Raw genomic sequence first — 17624 nt, 5'->3', positions numbered from 1 at the left:
CACCATCCACTTTGAGATGCTGGGTGACCTCCAATTTGTTCTGATTTCAAAACAAATTCTTCCACAGGAAATAATAGGAATAGAAATAATCTGTTCCAGACTGTCTCCCTCAAAAAAACTGTTTTTTTTTTCTTGTTCAGTAGATCATGGACGTTGTGTCTTCTGGGTCAAAGAAGAAAATGACTGTTCAGATGACTGTATTTCCAATGCCAATTAAAAAAAAACAGCATCTGTGATGGCATGTTACTGCCCACAGCAGGTAACTTGCATATGCTAGACACAATGCTGAAAAATACATGCAGGTTTTGGAGCAACATATTCTGCCATCTAAGCAATGTCTTTTTTATGGACATGGCTTACTTCAGCAAGACAGTGCCAAGCCACATTATGCACATGTTACAACAGTGCAGATTCATAGTAAAAGAGCGTGAGTAGTACTATACCGACCTGCCAGCAGTCCAGACCTGTCTCCCATTGAAAATGTGTGCAGCATTATAAGCACAACATACGACAAGGGAGACCCCAGCTTTTTTTTCTTTACATTTTGAACATTATGTATTTTGTCTTCTGTCTTCGAAGCAGTCAATCGTCATTTTTGGTGAAAGCTTTATGACGCAAAGCCTCACAAAACTCAGTCCATGTATTTGTCAAGGCTTCGCATCAAGCACTCACCGAAAGGTGGCCATCGTCATTGATGGGCATTGACGACTGACGGAAGTATTGGCATTTAATTGACATAGTGAGATGCTAGCCTAAACTGGCAGAAGTCGACCTTCTGAATTCTAGGGAGGAGCAAAGTGTTTTATTGCAACTCAAACTTGAATTTCACACCAAAAATGTCACGTAGCCTCCTGATAACTACCCCACAATAAACGGCGATGGAAACAATCATCATAGATTAGATTAACAATATCCGTTTGAAAACATTTATCAAGCAAATAACTGCTTTTTTATTTCTATTTCTACGTTTCTCCTCAGCCTGGCAGAAGTGATTTCTAACGACGGAGAGCCGTACTAGACAAAGAGGGATGTGTGCTCATCTGCATACATACATCATATCTCCCAAATAGCCCATAGTGCTGCACTCTTAATGGTGTTGCCTCAAATATGCTAATTAAGCACAAAATGTGTGATGAATTGAATACATTTGATCAATCAAGTATAGGCCCAAGCCGCCGGTGCTGCATATTCATTGGGCATCATGAATATGAAAGCCCAGTCATTTATCAAGTATCCGTTGCACATTTGTATCTTATTAATCATACACGCTGAAACTACTGTCTCGTCCCGGGAAAAAAATAGCTGAAGGTTGATGGAGCGCTTGGAAGACGGATTAAATCCATGAAAGTCCGGGTCATGTTTCATGCAGCATTTGCACACTTAACAGTCGGATTACATTTGATTATGCTTTTCCGTGTCATTATCGGTATCATGTTTAGATTGGGTTTCATCTGTTTATGATTCATGTGACGGGTTTTACAATTGCCAGTTCAGAGTTGCTGTCCAATGAAAAGCATGTACATCCAAATTGAGTGAGTTTTTTGTTTTAGTTGGAACATAATTAAAAGGCTTTTTTTTTAATCATCAACACAAATAGGCACTAACAGATGGCAACAATAGAAATTTAGACATAGTGGGGTTTTGTTTGTTTGTTTGTTTTTTTAAGAAGTTTGTGGAAGGTTTTTACCCAAATCTGCCAAGATTTATAGACATATTTATATAACATATTCCTTCCGAGCATGTTGAAATTAGCATGTTTAGGATCTTTATCCCGCACAATATTCTGCTAGGCCAATGGCAAGTCCAGCTTTCATTAAGAGTGACGACCAGTGGGCTGGATCACAATCCTGCCGGAGTTTGGCCATCTCCTCTTCTGCCTCGAGTGTTTGTGGCGGCCAACTTCTAAAACAAGTTTGCTTCGTGTCAAGGTAACAAAAGCATTTTCACTTGTTTGCTCTGTGGTGCATTGCAACATAAATACCAAAAATTTAGCAGAACATTTCTATAACAAAAAGCTAACGCGGGTAACACTGTTAGTTAAAGTTAATCTGTATTAAGATTGCAGCTCTGCTTACCTTTCGACTTTTTTTTTTCTGGACCTTTCGACTTTTGATATGACATGAAAAGGCTTCGGCCGCTGCTTAGTGGTTCCTTCAGCCTCGGTGCCGGTTATTGGCTGAAAAACTCATGTGGGGATGGTTATTGTGTTTATTAATCTCACTGCTACTTAACAGTGGGGTGAACAAATATTTAGCCTACTTGTTTTATTTTGACGGGATAGGTGGGCAGGCATTCCTGACACACAACTAATTGTATCCAAACAATAAAAAGAAACTGGCTCTCACAAAGAAATGAAAAGAAGCATGAAGCAGACTTCCCTTTTTATTTTTTGCTGATAAGTGTCATTCTAATTGGACTGATAGCATTAGCTCAGTGCAAAAACATAGAGAGAGCTAACACTTGATTGCCAGCACTTCATGAGTTCATCCTTCATGTTTGTCCCTCAAGGCAGCACGCGATCAAATTGGAGATGACATCCCCCAAATATGAAAGCAACAAATCACACTTTTTTTCCCATTAATATTATTGGGCTTCATACACGCAGCAGCCGTGCCCTCCCCCTTTGCACACGTCAGCACGATCACAGAAGACACGCTGATCCCAACTGGATGCTCTGCAACAACCACCAAAATAGATAAGCGCCTATTAGCAACGCCATGATGTGCAGCCTGCCAGGACGACATTGTTCTTTAATCCGAGGATGAGTTGAAGATTGAGAATATATGTGAAAACATATTAACTCCTATCATGTCTTGCGGCAATAGTACGCTTTGACTAGATTTTCTATTTCTTTTAGGGACGTTAGTAGTAAGGACATAAAGACGTGTAGAACTGAAGCAAACGATGACCAGAGTAGTGAAGAATATTAAGAAACCATGTTCAACCATTTGACCTGTAACCCCAGCAACCGCAAGTATCTTGCCTCAAACGTCAAAATCAATATGGCTGTCATTAAACAGAATGTGAAAAAGTTGGAAAAAGACGTTAGTCAATATGGATTTGGCGCAGATCCATAACACAGTGCCCTCTGAAAATTTAAAGAAGAATCATTTCAAAAAGGGACTAGTTGAACTCTGTCAAAAAAGAAATGCACTGATAAGACATTTAACACGATCCCGGATCAGGCATCACAATCAATAGCATTCTTGTTCTTACTGGCATAGCATCACACCATCAAATGAAAACAAATATTGGCAAGGTGACGAGGAACAAAATATGGCTATAACTTGGACCTCATTTCAACCAATGGGGATTTTGCTATGACATCAAAAAGTTAGGAAAGCGTGACTGAGAGACAAGTGACCAAATAATGTCTGAATATGAGCCCGGATCACCGCCACAATCTTTTACCCGGAATCAAAACCATCAGGGTTCATATTCGGACACACCACACACTGATAGAAAACAAGAAACAACCAGAGCAAGCAGATGAGTAACGCCGCAAGGGTCACCACTCGCCAGTGACGAAACAGAAGTAAACAATAATACATACAATACAAATTATAAAAATATTACCCGGTGGGTGGTGTCTGGTCGGTGCTGGATTTCACTTTCCTTTTTTTCTTTAGTCCTTCCTCGGGTCTCCTGACGGCCTCACGACTCTGGCTGGAAGTTTTAGGTGAATTAATGAATACACACTCACACGCACGCGCACACGCACATGCACATGCACATACACATACTCACCCACATACAAAATAAAAAATATATTATTCTTCTTTTTTTTTAATACATTTTAAAAAAAAAAAGAGAGAGCAATGATGATGACATGTCAAATCGGTAAAATTACCGAATGAACAATACTGAGCTCTTCAGAAAAATATAAAAAAATATTAAATTGCGTCTTGATGGACTATGCTGACTCTCTCCCATTGGGTTAAAGCGCCATATTACTCTATTGGCTGCCATATGCAATTATTTTTGCTTATTTAATTATGCCATTGATTATTTTGGTAATTAAAACTGATTTGGGATTATTAAAAAAAAACATAACAAAATAAGCATGTGAGATGTAGGTATTATTTTTGTCATCTTGGGGTTGCCATCCCCACATTCTACACTGTAGTATCTGTGAATTTGAATGTGTAAAAGGTGGTACCTGGCCAATTGACCCCCCCCCCCCCCTTTTTTTTTTTATGCCATAACGTATATCCCTGTTCTGCCATTTAAGTGCAAAAAAATAAAAAAATGCATGCTGAATGTGCATGCTGGTGTTACCATAAGCATCCGTGGTCCAGAACCAAATTCATTGCGGCCCTTTCTCTAGTAAATATGTCCAGAAAGATTAATAAAAGGATTGACAGGGAGTAAAAACTGTGTTGAAGAGTTGGCTCAGGTGTGAACATCATTAGGAGTTTTATAGCAAAACAATTCAACATTTAGAAAAAAGTGGATATAGAGAGAAGGTAGGGAAAAATAAAAAATGATTCGAGGCTCCCAGAAGAACCTCAATTTAAAAAAAAAAATCACCTTACACTAACGGGTCTAAAGAGCATAGCATGATCAGTCAGCTGATCACGAAAGAATGCTCTCGATTGAACAGAACTTGGAAGGAGTTGCAAGTCATGGCTGCTCTCTGACATTCCAAATTACATGTATTGCTCCACAGGGAAATTTGATTTCAAAATAAAGTGAGACATCTGATGTAAAACGGCCAAGATGGGGGACATTTTGTGCGTGTGAGGGAGGTTGTTTTCGCAATAAACATTTTAAGTAGGCCATTTTTCTTAAACGTTGAATTCTGGAAACATTTTCAAAGCTGCGTGTGGTCTAACAATTATGAAAGTTTTCGGCAAAGACTGCCAGAACTGTTCAAGGTCGTCCTTGCTGTGAACTAACTAGAGGAATTGGAGGCAATTGGATTTGGACCCCTTAGATTGTGTCAAGAGATTTGTTGGTTTGTTGGCTTGGTCACAGCCGACAAGGACACGTGAATACGTTCGTTTTGTACTGGTAAGGCTGAATCGTTGCCCTTCTCTCTCCTTTTTTCTTCTTCACCGCTGGCCACTTCATTAAGGACACAATGTAAATATAAATATAAAAACAGGTCAAGTCGGTTCAAATATATCGTGCCAATTCACAGGTGTACTCATCTCGAGGCACTTTATATGCTGTATACTGAATATATTTATTTAGGAACCGGTCTAGAATCAATCTTCACGCACTCAGGACCGTGTTTTTGTTCCTAGAGCAAATCTAGCGAAACGAGCAGCCTAACTGTACATGGGTAGAGTTTTCTTTCTTTTGTAGACATACAAAGTTAGAAATGTGCGTCAACATAGCCGAATTGATTTCTACAATTATGTAGAGGGTTCGATGCTAAATATGACACTTTTGTCCTATTTATGAATGGAATAGAATGACATCAACCTCACATGCTCGCGGAGCTCAGAAGTGCAGTCAAATCCAGCAAAATTACGTGACACCAACTGTGCCACAACTCAGACCTGCTTTCAGCTGGTCTAATGTTTAGTCTACTTTCGCCCATCAACTTTTCAGGTGCACCAGAGGTGTGTCAACGAAAAGGCACTCGGTCTGCCCAGCCTGGCGCAGCGACATCTGCCAAATTCTGAGACACAGCAAACTAGACTTGCCCCGACATGGAAATCAAGACGTGTCCATTTTTATGCCGAGCACGCGTGCACCTCTATACAAATATAGTGTTGGTGTTACAATCTTAGTGACTTTGTCATTAAATTAAGCAATTTCTACAATTGTAATGATCGGTTTGATCTGAGTTGGCTTTTCATGTTACTAAAAAACACTTTAGTGTTTACTATTGTATACATACAGTCCTTACAATAATTGTATGAAATTCTTGTTGTAAATAGTTTTATATACTTTAAAGCTTCGATGTTAAATACACATTAAAAATTTGCATCATGAATTTCTTTGAATTTTCAAGGAATTTCAATTCACTGCCTGCAATTTAAATTTCAATTGCAATTCTGCTTCCTGTTTGCCACCTCAATTCAGATTCAAGAATTAAATTAGAATTTAGGGGTCATTCTCAATTCAATTCAGAATTTCGTACAGCCCTGGTGCATAATATATGTGCAATTTTAATTTGACTTCTTAATATTTTGTTTAACATTTTTATTTCCAAATTGTAGCAACAAAGACTATATCTATAGTAGAAAACCAATTCAAATAGCTAAAGGATATGTTTTCACAGAAAAAACAATATTTCACATGCAAAACAATCCTTCAAACAGATCTCCAAAATAAATAAATAAATAAATGTTGCAAAGAAATACAACACTCATACACCAACCATGCTTGTGCTTTCGAATAACCCTTGTCAGGATATAAGGGAATAAAAAAAATGTGAGGTGTTTGTTGTAAATGGATGTTACAAACTAGTGATTCTCAACTGGTGAGTCGGGACCCATTTTTGGCTGGGTTGTGGACAGCTAATAAAAAAATAGCATGTGTTTGTATTCACAAGTTTCTTCATAGATCATTCAATATTAGGTAAGCATCAGGAAATGCTACTAACTTGCCACTCAAGTTAGAGGACATCATAACTAGTAGTAGCCTCTGCTTCTGGTAGTACTGTATGTTAAACGCAGTTGAAGGGCAGTTTTAAAAATGTAGCATGTTGTGCATGTATTTTCAGGGGCTGCTTTGATGTTCTTAAATGTCTAAATGGGTTGCGATGTTGCAACAAAATGAAGATGAGGGTCCCAGAGCAACAACAGTTGACAACTACCGTTTTAAACACAAGCACATTAATGTTGTGGTCCTCCAATTCTGTTTTGGTTGCAACATCCTCGTGCGTGTCTACACTAAACATTTACTACTGTATAATTGCAGACAACTGTTTTCCTTTTTAATGAGAAAGCACTGGTGGAGTTTTCAGATTCTTCTTTGGGACACGTTTTCATGCTCTGACATGCTTTTGTCATATGAACAAATTATTCACTTTAACAAATAAAAGTGACTCTAACCAATGGTTAGCGCTAGTATTCCTCTTCTACCAGCCAGCAACGTGGATGGTGGCCAAGAGGGGGATGGGTGATGGATGGAAGTGGGGGGGTCGCCACCTCTTGGCCCCAACCCACTGCCTGCCCCCTCCCACGCTGTCATCAAGCTGCCTCACAGCAGGCCAGAGGTTGTGTGCATTTAGCTGCCTTGTAATCCGTCTGAGTGTCTGGCTGCCGGCTCTCAGGTCAGCTGTCACTCACAGTGACATGAATCAGCATTGACGCCGCCACGTTTAAAGCCATGTAAACACACACACACACACACACACACACAGGTCCGCGGGCCTCCAGCAGACACACATGAAGAAGCCCAAGCTCATGTTGCCCCGCCTACCCCAAAACTACTTTGGTGAACCATAGAGCCCAAGTAAGCTGTTGCAGGTTATTTGCGAAACAGCTATCTTATAATGTGAAATGACAAGCAACTAATGTGACATGATGTGCAGCTGCGACGCCCGCATTCAGCCTCCCATTAAAGTGACATCACAGGTTTTGACGACCTATCACAAGGCCATGTGAGAAAAGCACACCAACCATGTAGATTGGTGCCTTAGATGATTATGTTTTTAATTTCTTAAAGCATGCAGTATACACATGTATAGTCTTTTCAATTATCTGACAATGTGTTCAAATCTGGGAATGTATATCTGGCTAGAAATTATGTTTGGTAACATTAGTGGTGCTGATGGATGGATGATGGCCGGACGGACGGACAGATGGATGGATGTTTGAATGGATGGATGATGGATGGAATGATGTTTGGATAGATTTTTGGATGGATGGATAGATGGACCGACGAATGGATGGACAGATGGATGTATGGCCGGATGGATGTATGGAGTGAGTGTGGGAGGGAGGGAGATACGGTTGGGTAGATGGACGGATGGAGATTTAGATGGATGGTAGATGGACGGATGGATGTTTGGATGGATTTTTGGATGGATGGATTTTTGGATGGATGGATAGTTGGATGAACAGACCGATTGATGGACAGATGGATCTGTGGATGGATGGATAGATGGATGGAGGGATGGATGGCTGGATGATGGACACCGGATGGACAGATGGATGGACGTTTGGATGGATGGATTTTTGGGTGGATGCATGGATGGATAATGGATGGACCGACAGATGGATAGACAGATGAATGTGTGGATGGATGGTTGGTTGGATGGATGGATGGAGTGAGTGAGGGTGGGAACTTGGGAGGGAGGGAGATACAGATGGATAGATGGATGAATGGATGGACAAATGGGTGGATGGATGTTTGGATGGATGGATGGATAGATGGCTGGATGGATAAATGACTGGATGGATGGATGATGGATGGAGGGTGGGAGGGAGGGAGACATGGAAGGGTAGATGGACGGATGGATTTTTGGATGGATCTTTGGATTGATGCATGGATGGTCGGATGGATGTTTGGATGGATCTATGGATGCATGGATGTTTGGATGGATGATGGATGATGGATAGAGGGTGGGAGGGAGGGAGACATGGAAGAGTAGATGGACGGATAGATTTTTGGATGGCTCTTTGGATTGATGCATGGATGGTCGGATGGATGTTTGGATGGATCTATGGATGTTTGGATGGATGGATGGATGATGTATGATGGATGGAGGGTGGGAGGGAGGCAGACATGGAAGGGTAGATGGACGGATGGATTTTTGGATGGATCTTTGGATTGATGCATGGATGGTCGGATGGATGTTTGGATGCTTCTATGGATGGATGGATGGATGGATGGATGGATGATGGATGATGGATGGAGGGTGGGAGGGAGGCAGACATGGAAGGGTAGATGGACGGATGGATTTTTGGATGGATCTTTGGATTGATGCATGGATGGTCAGATGGATGTTTGGATGGATCTATGGATGGACGGATGTTTGGATGGATGGATGGACGGACGGACGGGTGGGGGTATGGGTGGGTAGATGGGTGAATGGATGCTGGCACAGAACTATTTTAAGAGAACCAATTAGAAAAGTGTTTGCTCACATACCTACATGCTTTCTAAAACGGCACCAAAAATCTCCTATGATTCCGATCTGAGGATATTCGAATGTGCGTTTTCTTATCCATGCCAAAAATCCTAATGACGCCACCTGAGAGCAAAGAAGTCAGACTGACCAACTACCAGTCACAAATGGGCATGAGGTTTTCCTGCAGACTCATCAATTGCCATGTGTACAGCGCAGCAGTCAGAAATATCTCTCAATACTTAAAGTTGTGTTTTTCCTCGAGCAGCAGATTAGAATGCAGAGCGTGCCGCGAATGTCAAGAAAGCCAAATGGATCTAATGATGCAAATGTAAGCAACGGCGACGGAGACGGGCGAGGCACTTGTCACTGTGGTCAAAATTCAGACGTGCAGTCTTAAAAAGGCAGCCGCACGTTGGACAGGGAAATCAATACAGCATTTTGTTATCCATCTCTATCTTACGAGCTAAAAGAGAAGGATGATGTGTCATAGAGTGAGCCCAGGCAGACTTGGACGGAGATCTATCATTGTAGAGAGTCACAGGCCTCTTCCTGTGTAAATCATGTGTCACATGGGCGGCAGGTTCATTCTCTGGCCATGGAATACATTTAGGCCTTGGACACCTTCTTCCATTTTTCTCTTTTGATCGAGTTCCTCCCTGCAGTGCTGCACCTGAAAGTGGATTATTTTGCCACGCCGAGCTTTTCATTGTACGTTTTGTTACTGCCGTCCACGTCGGACGGATCAAGCGGGGAGGAAAAATCATGTTCTCAAACAAGTGATTGATACATTTTAATTAGCCCACTTCTCGCAGGAGCGCAGCTGTCACAGCTCCCGAGGTTTTAATGTGACAAACGCCCGACGTCCAGACGAGAGAGGGGAATGACTACACCTGTGGTAAACTTTAGCAGGGGCTCGATTTTTCCCAGGTGAGCACTTAGCACTGCACATATTAGAGGCCCGAATCTAAAACGAACAGTTTCGTCTTGCAAGGATGGTGTACATTCTGCACTAATAGCCTGTCAATCACAGGACAGATGCACAAAGACCACCAACTATTGAGACTTACATTTTTACCTATGAACAATTCAGTCTTCCAGAACCTATTGTACATATTTTTGTTAGCATTGAAGAAAATTTACAGAATATATAATATCATGTAGTTGATACAGTCGTCAATGAACATGCAATGCAAACATTGAGGATACTTTTGAGTCTGTGAGGAAACTAACATACATAAGACAGTTTTGCGGTTTAATAATTAAGATTTTTGTCAGCACTGAAGACAATCAAGTATCTTAATACATTATAATAATGATAACAGAAGTTTAGAGTTATATATTTCCTACAAACAACCTACAGTATCTCATAAAAGTGAGTACACCACTCACAATTCTGCAGATATTTTATTATATATTTTCATTTGACAATAGTGAAGCAATGACACTTTGGACACAATGAAAAGTAATAAGTGTAAAGCGTACAGTGTAAAAGTATTGTTCCCTCAAAGTAACTTCAAATACAGACGTTAATAGCTAATAGCTAGCAACAAAAGTGAGTACACCCCTAAGTGAAATGATGAAAGTCATTTTTCGTGACTCATTAGTGTTACAATTTTGAGTCTTGGAAGAACATAATTAATGGAGTCTGATAATCCAAACGTGCATTATTGTAAACACTGATGATGATGTAGTTTTCAGTTTGCTTCATTCCCCATATTTTATTTCACTCCCAATAGTACAAAATGCTGACTTAAAAAAAAAAGAGATGAAATCCTGTATTTCATTTCAAAAGCTTTATTATTATGATTTGTCTTCACTGATTAGCTGGGAGACTGACGACTGGCAAGGATTCATTTTTAAAACCCACTTAAGTGACCAAATATCGCCCCTTTACCTTATAAAAGGACTACATGAAAAGTGTCCACAAGAGAGGCGGGGGTGGGTTGGTGGGGGGGCTCACCCGATGCAGTATGTGTTCACAGTACATTACTGAAAGGAGAGCTTGTTATCAAATTATAATAGCCAAGTCGAGATTGATTCTACAAGAATGACAGTTATACAGCAAAGCGTAAAAACATAAAGTCATTGATCCCTCGCTGCAGGCTCATGATGATAGCGGAGGTCTCGTCCTATGCGGTTAGCATAAAAAGACAATCTTGTGGCGCAGCTAGCGAGGTGGGAGGTGCAAAGACAAAGCAAGCAGCAGGTAGTCAGTCATTGGCGACATCTATATTACATCTGTGAGATGAGCTCTCCGGGAGACAATCATTGCTACCGTTCACATTCGCCACAAAAGAATCATCTCGTGTCATCAAAGTGTGTGTGATTGTCAGACAGCTCCCACCTCCAGCTTTCATCATGTCGTCCCGGAGCGTTTGGATTTAATGGGAGTGCGCCGCCAAGTGCTCTCATTCTCTTTTAATGAAGTTTTTAAAGTTGGCGGACCGCTTTTGTATGCGTGTCAGTGGATGCAATAAAATACAGTCTCAGCCTATGCATCGTTCCATTCATCCAACCATGTCGTTTGATCATTTTATTTACCTTTTAATTTTATTTAAAAGTCAAATTTGAACTAAGCTGCCTGTAATGAGGGCATGAGTAAGTTTGCCTTGCAGAGGAGCAGTTTTGTGTTTGAATCTTGGCTCCAGCTCTTTCCCGTGTTTTATTATTATTATCATTATTATTATTAATTCATTTTATTTTTAATGTAATCATAATATTAATAATAATAATAATAATAGTGTCTAAATTGTCCAAAGGTGTGAATGTGTGTGTGTTTTAAATAATGTGTACTGTATTATTATTGTTATTATTATTATTATTATTATTATTATTATTATTATTATTATTATTATTATTATTATTATTATTATTACATAAAAAAAAAAAAATCATAATCATAATAATAATAATAGTGTCTAAATTGCCCAAATGTTTGAATATGTGTGTTTTAAATAATATCCATCCATCCATTTTCTTGGCCGCTTTTCCTCACTAGGGTCGCGGGGGTGCTGGAGCCTATCCCAGCTGGCTTCGGGCAGTAGGCGGGGTACACCCTGAACTGGTTGCCAGCCAATCGCAGGGCACACAGAGACGAACAACCACACTCACATTCACACCTAGGGACAATTTGGAGTGTTCAATTAACCTGCCATGCATGTTTTTGGAATGTGGGAGGAAACCGGAGTACCCGGTGAAAACCCACGCAAGCACGGGGAGAACATGCAAACTCCACCCAGGAAGGCCGAAGCCCGGACTCGATCTCACGTCCTCTGCACTGGGAGGCGGACGTGCTAACCAGTCAGCCACCGTGCTGCCCGTTTTAAATAATATATACTATATTATTATTATTATTATTATTATTATTAATTATATTACATTAAAATAATAATAATAATAATAATAATAATAATAATTATTATTATTATTATTATTATTATTATTATTATTATTATTATTATTATTATTATAATAATAATAATAATAATAATAATAATAAATATTATTTAAAACACACACACATTCACACCTTTGGACAATTTAGACATTTCAGTGAACATAACATGCATGTTTTTGGAATGTGGGAGGAAGCTGGCGTTCCCAGAGAAAGCCCACACAAGCGGGGAGAACATGCCTGACCAGGATTCAAACCCAGAACCTCAGAACTGTGAGTCCCACATGTTAACCACGTTACTACTATGCTGACCGAGAAACTTTCATTTACTTGTAAAATAAATCAAAAAGAGCTCTTTGCCCAAAAATTAGCTTTCCCACCCTATCCCCCACTAATTTGGGGTCATGAGTAACCCTAATCTAGCCCTCCCAGTATCAACCCTCAGTATATGAGCATGCTGAAACGCTGTAATGAAAACTGTTACAGTCGGTAGTTAATATCAAGGCAAAGGTTCATATTAGAATCTCGGATATGAGCCTCTAGTGCCGGAATTTGTCCGGTTAAATCCCACATGGCTGAGAGTGACCCGAGATTAAGCGAAACAAAGGCGTGGTAAATGCCGTCGTCGACATAAAGACAATGAGATGTCGGGAGAATTGAAACAAAGACCGAAATAATAGACAAGATCAGCTCGGAAATGGAGATGGGACTGAGGCAACACATCAGAACGGAGAGGGAAAAAAGGCGTCGCATTTGAAAGCCCGAAGGCTTAATACAAAAAGTCTAATCAGACTAGCAATCCCTGATGTTAATGAAGGTGTCACACATTGCACAAAGAAAGTTGTGCCTGGCAATCTTCCATTTTTCGGCTGCCTACACCAGTGACATTTCATCTCACATTCAAAGAGCGCCGAGGCCCCTTAATGAAATGCATAATTAACATATTCTAATTGTGCTGAGCACAGTGATGGTTTTGACAGAGCTCACTTTCCATGTCTAATTCAATGCTAATTTAATCTGTTCTTTTCCCGCCGACATGACCTTTCTTGATTGAGTTTCACCGCAAATAATTTTTTTGATGGATTGATTTATCAACCCCTCACAAGGCGACAAAAGTGCCACTTTTGGAGCGACGGAAATCAGACAACTGTGGAGGAAAACAACCTGCATTTCTCAAATGGCTTTAAACAGAGCCAGCTATCACACTACAGTATATGCTATACTGTAGTGTGATAAAGCACTGCATGGTTAATAGGAGGAGCCAAGATAAATAAATGGGTTTAATTTTTTAAGATGAGTTCAGGGTGTACCCCACCTACTGCCTAAAGACGGCTGGGATAGGCTCCAGCGACTCACATAAGGATGGATGGATGGCAAATTGTTTTTTCATTTTTTTATTTTAATTTGGTTAATTTTGGCTACAACCAGTTACCAACGAGGTTGCTGCCTAAACGGGTTTCTGAAGAAATTTAATACAGGAGCATTTTGAACTAAAATAATAAAAAATGCTTGCCGTAAGCATTAAAAAAGTATTTACTGTATATAGGTACAAGACTGAGTGTTCAGTCAAGTGAATGGAGTGAGGTTTGTATTTGTCATGTACAACAGTCATGACTTTGTTTTGCTGCACCTCGACTTGAACAGTTGAACTCTGAGCCTCAGGTCGCATTACTGCTTTTTTGCTGCATTGAAATTGATGACTGCAGATCATTTTATTTAAGGTCTTTAACCCTATAAAGAAAGTAAATTTGAAAACAATTCTGACTCTGTAAAAAAAAAAAAAAAAAGTAAAACTTCCACATATGACTTTTGATTTGGTCACAATGCTTTAAATTCGTACATTTATGACTTTCAAAAATATTATAATAAACAGACATGTCAAACATATTAGTATTTTCACAAATCAGAAAGAACATTAACCACTATTTTTAAGTATAGGTGTCTCTCCTTTCTCAATTGGGGCGATTTTGCAAGGTCGCTGGAAAAGCCATCAGCTGGGTGATACTGCCCTCTAATGGCTTATCCGTGCAATGCATGTGTTAGATCATATACGTCAGGGTTTTAATGGGAAATGAAATAGAGGGCTCAAAATGTCTTTTATTTAATATGATACATTTGACTTAGTTCCGTATATTCTGATATCAAAAATTACAATAGAAAATAACAAGAAGTCTTGAATAGACCGATCATTGATTCCATAGTTTTATCAAATTCCTTTTCGCTTTTACTCCTCTTCTTTCATGGAAGGATTCAAAGGCGTCGTCATGATACAAAGAGCAGAGAGTTCATAGATCCTCCTAATTCTCCATATTTACAAAAGATTGAAGCAATGTCGGCAGCAAAAAGAGCTGTTGAATTCTCTTAAAGGAGAACATGCTTGCTTGTGAGGGTTTTTTGTCAAATATTTTGGTTTGTGTTGAGCATAGGCCTTAAACGGGATTTACCTGAATCCACATAAACCTTTTAGCCATTTCTTGTAGGACTATCTATTCCAAATACAAGTGACATAAATCTCCTCATTCCCCGTTCAATCTATAAGGCAGCAACCAAGCGGCGAAATTAGGGGGAAAAGTCGGCGTTGAGGAGGAACGCACAACTGTCAATCAGTCCGTCAGCGGGAAGGGGGATTATGCCGAGCTCAGAGGCGTAATTGAACACCGTCGAGCCCGCCCTCATTTACATCTCTCCTTTCCACCGCCTTTGATTGGCAGCTGTACATGAAATGCCACATTGGTTGAAAGTATGTCGTGAGCTGGCACTAACAATCCCGTGGCTCCGGGGAGACCTGCCATATTGTAATTTGGTTATCAGGCATGAAGGAAATAATTCCAAGTGCCAGGAAATGTGAGGCAGAATAAACGCTTCGTCGCTGCAACTCGCCCAGGGTGACAGTTCTTATTTAATGTACCACAAAGCGTCCCGTCGCCTGTAGATTTAGGCTGTGGAACAAGGGAAGGGGTGGGCGGAAGTGTAAAAACAAGACACATCATTAAGGAAACAAATAGAATGTATTTTGCTGTCAGGTCTCAACATTATTTTTAGCATCTTTAATTAAATTGAAATCCGGGGTGGGTGGGTCCGAATAAAATGCAGCGGTGCCTTGATTTACGAGTGGCCTAATTTATTTATTTGTTGCAAGACAAAATTTGAAGAAAGAGCAGGCATCAGATATTCTGCAGCTTGAATGAAATAAAAAGAAAATGAGAGCATTAACCACAATGCACCTTTCGTCATGTATTGAATGAGACAAAAGAGTCAAACGCATAAAGACAAAATGGAAACACTCGCAAGGAACATGAAGGAGATGATGACACGCAACACACGGCATGTGTGTGTGTGACTTTCAGCTTACATTTTATATAACCAGTTTATTTCTTTACATTCTTGTATTGTGTTTAATTGTGTTTTTAAATGTATATTTTACAATTTAGTGCCATATAAATTTATCCCAAAACATGCAAGCTTGTGTTCTTTTTTGAAGGCTGGAATGGGAAAATGATTTTTAGAAATTTAGAAAATTGATTTCATATAGGTTTACTAGTAAAGTGATCTACACATTTGGTCTCAGTTGAATTAAAAAAATTAAGGTACCACTGTATTAGATAGGAAGGTTGCTTATTAGATTATACTAGAATCTCATTCAGTTTTTTAGAAATTTTAGAAAATTTCGAAATTTTCAATACCCACACAATATTATGTTAATTTATATATAAACCGAATTTGACAAATGACAGCATAGACTCTGTCCTTTCTGCCTTGTCCCGCTCTATTATAATCGACCGTAGAAAAATGCATCCATTACTCCCCATGGACTCCCAAACGGTGTTATTTGGTATAAAATGGGGCGATGAAGTCAATCTACTGGTGGTTGGAGATCAGTAAAGTTGTTTCCAAGTTTGACATTTACAGCGGAGCATAATCAGATTCTCCCTCATCTAGCCTCATTGAAAAAAAAATGTAATACTTGTCAATGGCAGGGAATGAGATTTATTGGTTGAGATGGGTTAAAAACCTGTCCCATTCTTTTTTTGTTAAAAGATGAAACGTGAAGAATTGATAGACAGTGGAAGTGAGAATGTAAATTCAATGAGGTTGGAATATTTGTGGATGGCGGTTCTAGCAAAGTGATTTAGTAAAAAGCAATATCAGAATAATGGATAGATTGATAAACAAGCTGTTTGACGGAGGGGGCATTTTTATAATCTACCCATTTACTAGCTAAAAAGAGGTCATATTTTAGCTAAACATCTTACATGAGTGCAACAAATTACAAATTGACCGATAGATGGCTCAAAAGTGGAATAGACTGCATAAAAGGCAAAAGAAAATACGATTGTAGATTTCGATGAGTACCAAATTTGCCAACATGCCCTCTGCTTTAATTCTGCTGCATAAAAGTTGCAGACAAAACCATGAAGAGCACAGTAGCAATGCAGATTTGTGCGTGCTGCTGCCTCATTTGCTTGACATGTGGTGAAAATGGGTCCTGAACGCAGCCACTTCACTTAAGTGGCCTGGGCCTTATTTGTTATGATGCACTGTTTTTTCACGAGGAATCTTTTCTCTTGAGATGGAGCTGTCATGTTGTTAAAAAAAAAAAAAAAAAAAAAGAGAGAAAGAGAAAGAGAAGCCCCCGATGCTGGCAGCAGCCCCCGGGCAAAATGAAAACAAGTAAGTGGCATAGATAAATCATGCCAGCCAACGTCTTGTTGATGGATCAGATAAGACCAGAGCATCTCAGGAACACTACGCTTAATGGAGGTCCCAGTGGCAGCTGTGGGTGGCTTCATCATGACTGACTGTAAGAGTGCTCTTTTGTTTACGCGCTATCACTACTCAGCTCTATAGATAGATATAGATATGCAGTTAGGATCACAAGTATGTGCACAGGGACAGAGTTTGTATGAGTTCTGCCTCAATGCACGGCCATGATGGATTTGAAATGAATAAAACAGCCAACATGTGATTCCTGTAGACAGTAATTGAAGACGATTCACACAAATAGGGCTTTTCCTGTTCAGTTATTGCAACCGTTTACACGCAGAATATATTGTAAATTTAATCATATCAATGACCCTAACTATTTATATGCTTATAGAAATAAATATGTTAAAACAGACAACAGATTAAGAGATTACATATCAAATTATAGTCACTAATGTTGTGATCAAATTCTAATTGACGGGCTCAGGCCTG

This window comes from Vanacampus margaritifer, chromosome 1 (genome assembly GCF_051991255.1).
Source record: "Vanacampus margaritifer isolate UIUO_Vmar chromosome 1, RoL_Vmar_1.0, whole genome shotgun sequence".
NCBI lineage: Eukaryota > Metazoa > Chordata > Actinopteri > Syngnathiformes > Syngnathidae > Vanacampus > Vanacampus margaritifer.
Note: the sequence above shows the minus strand (reverse complement) of the source record.